Genomic DNA, 10,922 nt, shown 5'->3' with positions numbered 1-10,922 from the left:
TTATAATATATATAATTATATAGATTATATATTATATATATGTTATATATATGCGCATTCCACTATTACCAGAAGTGCTAATCCTACAGCAGTGTTCTAGCAGCCATAGCAGCCAATATAAAATGTGGTGCTTGATGTTAGGTTAATATTTAGTGTTAATAAAGCATATAATAGCTAATGCTGATGTTATGCCCTCTAAGTATGGTAATTAAGTTATTATATGGGATAAATTAAAAGACTTAAAGAGGGTTCTTATAAAAGCTGTTGAAATGTTTATATAAATGGGGATATCAGGTAATTATGGTGTAATCATAATCTAAAGTGTCAAAATTGTCTTATTAAGCTACCTAATTTTAGCCTTGCCAGTTTGTTTTTAATTCATTTGTAGGCTAAGTCTGTGACTCATAGTATCACAGGAATAACTCTTTTAATAAGCATTATTTATAGGTTAATTTCTTGAGAATTCCAAGGTAGTGGTAATAAGAGTAAAATTTGAAGCTCAAATAGTAACAATTTCACTGATACCAAAAGGATGTTGTTAAATGTTTTACGTGGGACAGTTCTAGATTTTCAAATCCAAATTCATTGGATTTGTTTTTTTTTCTTTATGTAAGTAATAATTGTAGCAATCAGAAGGTGAAATTACTATTATGGAAGCTAAACTGTATTAAATAGTCTTGATACTATTCGATTAATTATTTTTCTTAGACTTAAAAGTAACAGATTTGGAGTTAGTTGTACTAATTAATGCAAGAAAAATATGATTATCATCAACACATTGTTATATAGAAAATAAGGATATTATAGGGATGTGGGGAGCAAAATGGTAGAATAGAGGGCTCCACTGATCATCCCTCTGCCAGTACGCCAATTTAATAACTATCTACACAGGAAAAGCACATTCATAAGAACCAGAAATTAGGCGAGCACTCACTATATCTGGTTGGAATTTTGCATCACTGAAAGAGGCACTGAAGAGGTAGAAAAAACAGTTTTGAATCATTAATGCCACCTCTCAACCCCTGGTTTTGGTGTGGTGCTCAGAGTGTTTCTGTGTGCTAGAGGAGGGAGAGAACAGCAATTTTGAGCCATTTAACTCAATGCTGCCTTGTTACAGTAGAAAGAAAAAACAGACCAGACTCAGTTGATTGCCATCCAACAAGGGAGCATTTAAAGCAGTCCTAGCAAGAGGAGAACCATTGATCCCAGTGGTCCCAACTTGAGTTTCTAAAACCTTGTCACCAGGGTCTAAAGTGCTCTAAAATTCTAAATAAACTTGAAAGGCAGTCTAGGCCACAAGGACTGCAACTTTTACATGACAGGACCCAGAACCAAACTTGGGGGTCGCATGACCTACTGAGACACCAGCTAGGGCAGCTAAGGGAATGCTGGCATAACCTGTCCCACAACCCCAGGCTGCACAGTTTGTGGATCCAAAAGAAACCCCTTCTTTCCACCTAAGGAGAGGAGAGGGAAGAGAGTGAAGAACTTTGTCTTGCATCCTGGAGACCAGCTCAATCACAGCAGGACAGGGCACTAGTCAGAGTCATCAGTCTCACTGTCCAGGCCCTAGGTCCTGATCAACATTTCTGGACACTCTCTGTGCCAGAAGGACACCTGCTGCCTTAAAGAGAAGGACAAAGTCCTGGTAGGATTCATCACTGGCTTTTCAGCTCTTGGACCCTGAATAACCAGCAGCAGTACCCAGTTGCTATGTGGAGGTCCTTAGGTGAGGCTTTGAGACTTGCCAGCTTTAGGTGAGACTCAGCTCATTCCCAGCTATGGTGACTATTGGATGAGACTCTGTTTGAGAAAGCAAAGAGAAAAAATAATGGGGACTTTGTTTTGCACTTTAGGTACCAGTTCAGCCACAGTTGAGTAGAGTACCAAGTGGACTGTTGCGGTCCCTGGTTCCAGAACTTTATGTTTGGATGGCATTTCTAGACCTTCCCTGAGCCAGAGCAGAGCCCAGTGCCCTAAAGAGTGAGTCTCAAGCCAGGCAGCATTCACCACAAGCTGACTGAAGAGCACTTGTGCGTTAAGGGAACACTGGCATTAGTCTGGCCGTACTTTCCATGGGCCTGGGGAAAACAAAAAGGCAGGCAATAACATGGTGGCAAGGATGTGGAGCTAAGGAATCCTCGTACACTGGTGGGAATGTCAATTAGTACAACCTCCACTGTGTCAATTAGTACAATCTCCACTATGGAGAACAGTTTGGAGGGTCCTCAAAAAAATAAAAGCAGAGCTACCTTAGGATCCAGCAATCCTATTCCTGGGAATCTACGAAAAAGAAAGGAAATCAGTATATAGAAGAGATATCTACATTCCCATGTTTGCTGCAGCACTGTTCCCAATAGCCAAGATTTGAAAGCGACCTAATTGTCCATCAAGAGATAAATGGATAAAGAAAATGTGGTACATATATACAGTGAAGACTATTCAGCCATAAAAAATGAATGAGATCCTGTCATTTGCAACAACGTGGATGGAACTGGAGATCAGTATGTTAAGTGACACAAGCCAGGAACAAATAGACAAACATTGTATGTTCTCACTAATTTGTGGAATCTGAATATCAAAACAGTTGAACCCATGGACACAGAGATTAGAAGGATGATTTCCAGAGGCTGGGAAGGGTAGTGGGTGGGTTTGGGGGTGAGGGGACAGGTGGGGATGGTTAATGAGTACAAAAAATATAGAAAGAATGAAAAATACCTATTCTTTGATAGCACAACAGGGTGACTATAGTCAATAACTTAATTATACATTTTAAAATAACTATAAGACTATAATTGGATTGCTTGTAACACAAAAGATAAATACTTGGGAGGATGGATACCCCACTTTCCATGATGTAATTATTATACATTGCATGCCTATATCAAAATATCTCATGTACCTCATAAATATGTACACCTACTATATACCCCAAAAAATTAAAAATTAAAAAAAATAAAGAGTTATATGACAATTAAGAGGGTATTAGGGTCAGTTTCAAAACTAAAATGATTAAAAGTGAAGTAAAACGTTATTTGACATAGAAAACATATAATTAAAGTTTTAGCAGTAATTACACACAATCTATGAAATCCATCTTGTCAAAAATAATATTGAGTCTTAGAGGTCATTGGAACTAGTATATAGTGTTTCATAATAATTCTGAAGTTTGTCATCATGTAAACATCTAGTGTAGTGTTGATAATAATTCTGGTAATGTTTTGTTTTAATTTCTTTTTTTCAGATTGTGGGAGTGTGGGGTGGTTCAAGTGATAGATACTCCAGCAACTAGAAGGATAAAAGTGTTAAGAAATGATGCTACTGATAGATATAGTAGTTTAGTGTTTTAATACATGCTAGTGATCAGACTCTACCAAATTTTGGTATAGGGGCTGTATTTCAATGAAAGATAAAAAATAAAATACCCTGTAATAAAAAATATTTCTAGCACATTGAAGGAGATTATTTCATATGTAAGTTCTTTTCATACAACTGACCTGTAGGGACCTGTGAAAGTAGTCTCTTAAACACCATCTCTTTATTTATAGCCTACTGCTTGTGTGTTATTTAATAGTATGACTATTACTAGAAATGATTAATTAAATGGAGTCTTTAGGAGATAAGCCTCCTCTTAGTGGCCAAGGGCTTAATTTTATTATATAGTTAGCATGTTAGTTAATAGGTGTTATTTGTAAATAGAGGCTTCCTGAAGATGTGAAGATATATGATTGAATTCTGCTGTGACCTCTAAAACTGTAAGAAGTACTAAAATAATAAACCTGATTGAGGCTACTGATGGGCTAATTGGTAATAGGGCTCATGCAGCTCCTCTAACTGGGTGAATTAACAAGTGGCAAACTGTAATGTTTGCTGCAAACCACAATGCTAAAACTATTTGTTAAATATTCCAGGAGTGATCATGATTACAAAGATAGACATACATATAGCAGGTGTTCCTTGGGATGTAAAATACACTGATAAGGCTTCATTTTTATGATGAAAACAAGCAATAACTGTTTCTGCCCATAGTGAGATGGCCATTCCTAAATTTACAGTGAATTGCGTGGCTCAGGTAACCGTGTGAGGTATGGGTACTAACAGGACTGAAGTTTCAATAGATAGAATGAGATTAAATTGATGTTAGAGATAAAACCTGGGCTGAGTCTCTATGAGTTAACACTTGCTACTTTAAAATTAGTCTATCTACTGTTAGCATCTAATTACAATTTGTAATAAGATGGTTTGGTGAAAGAAATGCATTTATTGAGAAAATAATAGTAAAGTTTACAATACTTAGTCCTACTATTGCTGGAGGATAGAGGCAGATAAAAAGTATCTCTTACTTTGTTATTCAGTATTGGTGTTTCAAGTGTTATAGGTGAGGGTGATGGTTCAAAACTACAAGCATAAGAATTTTCATTACAAATATCACTAGAATTATTGATAATAGATTAATAGTTTATAGTGCTGTATCTAATTGTGGTATTTCATTTGCAAGGGATTTAAGTTCACCATCTTTAACTTTAATAATTAATGATAATTTATCTCCCCCATGAATTTATAGCACTGATATGGGTCAGTTTTCAAACTGTTCTGAAGTACTACCTCAAGCACAAAGTCCATGAAGGTATAATTTGAGTTATATAATTTAAGAGCATTGTTTATAATGTCAAGTCTAGTAAACATTAATACTTCTCACTTTATTTGTCCTGGAATAGCAACTGTTTTAAATATAAAGAGGGCGCAGCTCATGAATGAAGCACATCTTCTGATGAGGTTAATGTTTAGATGGCAGTTCTGTAAGGATTACTACATGAGTATCAATTTCTATAGACATAATTCTCTTAGTCTGAATCAAAGTTAACAATTTCATAGTCTCTGTAATCATAAATTCAATTCATTGTCATCTTGTTGTTTCTGCAGTTAGGTATGGGTTAAGGAGGTGGGGCCCAGTGGTCCAGGCCTGTACTCTCAGCACAATGCGAGGCCAAAGTGGGCAGATACTTTGAGCCCAGGAGTTTGAGACTAGCCTGGCCAACATGGTGAAACTTTGACTCTACAAAATATATGAAGATTAATTGGGCATGGCAGCATGCACCTGTAGTCTCAGCTATTCAGGAGGTTGAGGTAGGAGAATTGCCTGAACTGGGGAGGTCGAGACGGCTGTGAGCTGAGATCATGCCACTGCACTCCAGCCTGGGTGATAGAGCAAGACCCTGTCTCAAAAAAAAAAAAAAAAAAAAAAAAAAGGAATGCGTTATTGCTCACAATTAAATAATTCATAATTTCATAATAAAGGACGAACAATAAGAATTAAAATAATTAAAGGTAAGATGGGCATACTGTTTCTAATTCTTAAGCATCTGTGGTGCTTTTGTGAGTTAATTTTGTGTTTAATATTAGATATATAATACCAAATACCAAAGAGTTAATTATAAATGCTATTATAAGACATGGAAATGGGTACATTTCTCTAAAATGAAAAATACAGAATTGAAAACCTAGATAGAGTTGATATGCTAAAAGACACAGATAATTTAAGTTAACTTTGATAACATGAAGTAAAGACTGGTAAATTTATTTTTACCAATATCTTATAAAGAATTTTATTATCACTGCTATCAGTGAATGAGTGGCTTCATGGATGAGAGAGTTTTCATCTTGTTTCAGCACCTGTATAGGCTCATTATCATTGCTACATTCCAGAAAGGCCAAGGAAATATTGGGAAAAACAAGTTACATTATTACCTACACATAGTGGTTGAGCCTTGCCTCATATAAGATACAATATTTATCTTAAAAATAACAGGAATCAGTAAACAAATGCATCAGTAAACAAATGATGTATTTAGTAGATAAAACAACTCCTGTTAGCCCATACACAGTACATAGGCAAATAAAACCCATGAGTCAGAATATAACTGGTGATCACTTATTTTATTCTTGTAACATAGCTAGTCAAAGGCTTTTACCTCTGATACAATAGTAATAATTATGGCAGCAGAAATTGGATATACTTGCACATCTATTTCAATATTCAGGTATGTTTTAGCCTGTTTGAATTACTATAACAATATATAGTAGACTAGATGGCTTATAAACCAAAGAAATGTATTTTTCACAGTGATAGAGGCCGGGAAGTCCGAGATCAAGTAGCCATCAGATTCAGTGTCTGGTGAAGGCCTGCTACCCCATAGACACTGCCTTCTTTCTGCATAAAAAGGAAGGGAAAAGGAGCTCTCTCCAGCCTCTCTTACAAGGTCATTAATCTTATTCTGAGGGTAGAGCCCTCATGACCTAATCATTCCCGAAAGCTCTATGTCCTAATATCGTCACCTTGGGGGTGAGGATTTTAGAATGTTAATTTTGGGGAAACATAAATATGCAGACCCTACAGGGTTAAATTATAACATGGTATACAATAAATCCTAAAATTCTAATTGGCAGTGCTACTCAGATTAGTTTTTATGCAACTAAATAATGGTTTCCTGAACATTATATTAAAATATGTGAAATTTTTCCAAAGCATGTGTACTTCAGGATATCCAATGCTTCAGTGCAAATGTTGATGTTTAATTGGGTCTCTGCTTTCTGCTAGATTGATAAAGGTAATACTTAGATTCTGTTTTGTTAACAGTGATTTCTATGACAATTATAAAAAGTTGTTATAATACCGAAAATGAAATTAGTGGTCTGTGGTATTGGGATGTAAAAGGTGGTTTTATTTTAATTAATTGCAGTAAGAAAATTAATGGCACCTAAAATTGGTGAAACCCTGCTAAATGAGGAAGATGATAAAGAAATCTACCACACCCACAGGTGTTAGGCTGCCAGGGGATGGAGGGCACACTGTTCGCTGTAGTCCTGCCTTGCTCCTGCTGTTGACGCTGCAAACAGTAAAAGGAATCATGGGGCAATAATCAAAAGCTTATTTATTTATTAGAATGCTCTATCTGGGGTGCCTATAATTAATGGCCTTAATGAGTTTCAAAATCTTCCAATCATGATGGTATTATGATTCAGAAAATTATTACTAAGAAATAAGCAATAATAGTTATAAATCTGAGCATCTCCTAATAAAACTACACATTGATTAAAATCACCCTGAATTAGCAAATTGAGGGCAGTCTCCACTATTCTAGTTTTAGCATCATGTATATAGAGTAGTGACCACTTTGTGATTTGTTGAGAATAGTCAAGGGTAGATAAATCTATGTGAGAATAATCTTTGTACATAAAATATAAAGGCAGAGGATAATTCCTCATTTATCAAGCTGGGAAGTTTAACTTCCACACTGAGTTGCAAATCCAAAAAAGCAGCTAAAACCTTTTCTGTACTTCTGCCTTTCCTCAAAAGTTAAAAGTGGATCAAAGCAAATAATTTAGGGAAGTTAGCTCTTAATGTAATTGACACATGTGCATACACACACACACACATCACAGAATAATTGCCTACGCAACCTAACGTGGAATTCATGACTTTTGTTTCTGCTCAAAGGATTCTGGATTAGTCAAGTTCTGGACACTATGAGCTTGACTGAGTACACTGCTAATTAAGCTTCATATAGATAAGACTAACAGTAATTCTAGCTTTAAAACTTATTATGGTTTGATTTTTTCCTGCTAATCATGTGCTGGACATTAAATCCTCAATGCAACAGTACTGAGAGGTGGGAATTTTAAGAGGTGATTAGGCCATGCGGGCAGAGCCCCCATGAATGCATTAATGTTGTTATCATGGGAATAGGTGAATTATCATGAGTGTGGGCTTGTTATAAAAGCTAGTGGCCCCTCCTTACTCTCTTGCTCTCTTGCAATCTCTGGCTCTTCCATCTTCTGCCGTGGGATGTTGCTGCAATATGACCCTCACCAGATGTGGGCCTGTGGGAGTTTCCAACCTCAAGAACTCCAAGAAATAGATTTCATTTCTTTATAAATTACCTAGTCTGTGATATTCTGTTATAGCAACACGAAAATGGACTAAGACAAACCTATTAATAGATATGATGTTAGAGTAGACACTCAGATTGTTAAAGCAAGGTCAGGACCATAACAGTTGCAATAATCTATATTAGTATTAATCACATTAGAGATCAAAGTAGTTTTTATGATTCTTTTATATTTTTATGGCATCTGCAATCAGTTGAAATAATCCATATGGAACTAAGATAGTTGGTTTCTTGAAATTCAATGACCCAATTTTTTATTTGATAAGCCTTCAGAAGGCCTACACTAATACAATAGGGAAATATTGTAATTATAAATTACTTAGGAACATGCTTGTTAAAAAATAACAATGAGGCTGGGTGTGGTGGCTCACGCCTGTAATCCCAGCACTTTGGGAGGCCAAGGCAGGTGGATCACCTGAGGTCAGGAGTTTGAGACCAGCCTAACTAACCTGGTGAAACCCTGCTTCTACTAAAAATACAAAATTAGCCAGGCTTGGTGGCACATGCCTGTAATCCCAGCTACTTGGGAGGCTGAGGCAGGAGAATCACTTGAACCTGGGAGGCGGAGGTTGTGGTGAGCCGAGATCGTGCCAGTGTACTCGAGCCTGGTCAACAAGAGCAAAACTTCGTCCAACAAAACCAAAAAAAGCCTCTGAAAACAAAATTTTAAATTCACATTATTACTGGCTTCTATTATCTCAATGGGACTGATTCTTAGACATTTTTCATTTGTTAATGTTTCGAATTTATAATGGACACATAATACTTGTACATGTTTATGAAGTACAGTGTGACGCTTCAATGTATGCATGATTGTATGATGATCAAACTAGGGTGATTACTAATCTGTTGCTTTAAACATTTACATTTATTTGAGCTGAAGTTCAAAGTCTTCTCTTATAGGTATCTTTAAATATACACTACATTGTTATTTATTACAGTCACCCTACTTTGTAATAAAACAGGACTTATTCTTTCTGTATAACTGTAACTTTGTACTCATTGAACAACCTCTCCTGTCTTTTCCTGCCCCTTTCCTCCCCAGCCTCTAGTAACCACTACTCTAATTTCTACTTCTATGAAATCAGCTTTTCAAGATTCCACTTATGAGTGAGATCCCACTATGTTTGTCTTTCTGTTCCTGGCTTATTTCATTTAACATCCTCCAGGTTCATGCATGTTGCTTCACATGATAGGATTTCATTTTGTTTTATGGCTGAATGGTATTTCATTGTGTATGTGTGTGTATATAAATACACACACATATACACACATGTATAGATGTGTGTGTGTGTGTGTGTGTGTGTGTGTGTGTGTGTACCATCAGTGGTGATGCCTGGATGAGACTCCTGTCGATCCTGTCAGTGCGGCAGATTCCATTTTGGTTAGGAGTGAGGTAGAAGCGCAGACTGGAAGCACTGGCCAAAAATAAGGGCCTGTGGTGTTCTGTTCAGGGCTGTTTTACTGTGGCAGATCTGGTACTAGTTCCCAGGGCAAAGTATCCTGCACACTTCCCTCTTCTTCCCTGGAGAAGTCTCTCTCAAAGCTGCACTGCCTAGAGTTGGCAGAGAGGTGAAACGGGCACTCCTGTGGCTGCTGCAGCTTTTGTCACACTGGGTCATATCTGAAGCTTATGGCCTTCCAGACCATCTCAGTAACAGTACTCACCCAAGGAAAGTGATCACCATGACCTTCCTGCCACTAAAATGAGGACCCATTGGGTCCATTTATTTGGGGCCAAAGGCCACTTTAGGCAGCAGGTGGTAAAGCAGATCAGGACTGAGTTTCCTCCTGCCAAGGCAGCAGATTCTCTTCTTGCCTCGGGCAAGTCTAAATGCTCCCTCCGTAGGCACCAGACTGGAAAAGGAAGCCATGGGTTTCTGCCTAGTACTGTGTTTCACTGTGGGGAAGCTGATACTAAGTTCCAATGCAAAGTTCATATACACTTTCCTCTTCCTTTCCCAAGCAGACAGATTGTCTGTGCGGTGCTGCATGGGGTTGGCAAAGGAGTGAAGACAATTCAAGACTGTTCTTTCTATCCTCTTTAACACATCCTTTCCTGTTATAATGCTATAACTTGGTGCTGTGATTTCTCACCTGATGTAGTTATCTCTTGTAAGAAGAAGTTTTCTTGTGTGGATAGTTATTTAATCTGATGTTTCCCTGGGTGAGCAACTACAATGGTGGTAGGGTTGGGGTTGGAGTGGGGAATGTGGGGGGTGGGGATTGCTGGGAGGTTTATTCCACCATCTTGTTCTGTGTCTCCCTTAGACTAGGATTTTAATAATTTGTTGTATTTAGATAAATATCAAATTAGTATTCAGCCCTTTTGTAGAGTGGACCTTATTTTTAAAGCCCTTTCATATTGTGAGACACCTTTGCATGAAGAATCACCAAATGAAATTGCTCGGATATGAATTCAGGTAACATACAACTTTAACCATGACACTAAAGAACCTTAAGTGGAAGTCACATCTTTAGGATGTGTGGATGCAACAATAAAATCATAAACTTAGTCATCAATTTGACCTCTAAAATGGAATTTTATTATTACCAATTGAAAAATCTGTTCATCAATAAAATAGATTATCAACCAAAAAAACTTGAGTCAACTAATAATGATCATGTATTTGAGTAATTAGTCTAGCTTTGATCATTGGGAGCCTTTACTATGTTCTGAAGTCACCTCAACCAAAATAATTAATTCAGATCATGATTACTTTAGCTAATTAGACAATAATTTTTTATATTCAATTAACAAATTAAGTTTTTTAGTAAATAGAGGGGAGATAATGGTTTATTAAATTTCTTTTATTCCTTTTAATCTTATTACATTTGTATTTTAGGTTAATAGTACATTAAACTAACGCTTTCTGTTTTTTCAATCTATTTGCTATCAATGGCTGATTCATTTTTGTGAGGGCTTATATAGAAAAGTATTTCTCCATCCTGGCTAACACAGTGAAACCCCGT

The sequence above is a fragment of the Rhinopithecus bieti genome, unplaced genomic scaffold, assembly GCF_001698545.2.
Source record: "Rhinopithecus bieti isolate Rb0 unplaced genomic scaffold, ASM169854v2 scaffold_6113, whole genome shotgun sequence".
Taxonomy (NCBI): Eukaryota; Metazoa; Chordata; class Mammalia; order Primates; family Cercopithecidae; genus Rhinopithecus; species Rhinopithecus bieti.
This window is presented reverse-complemented; position numbering follows the sequence as displayed.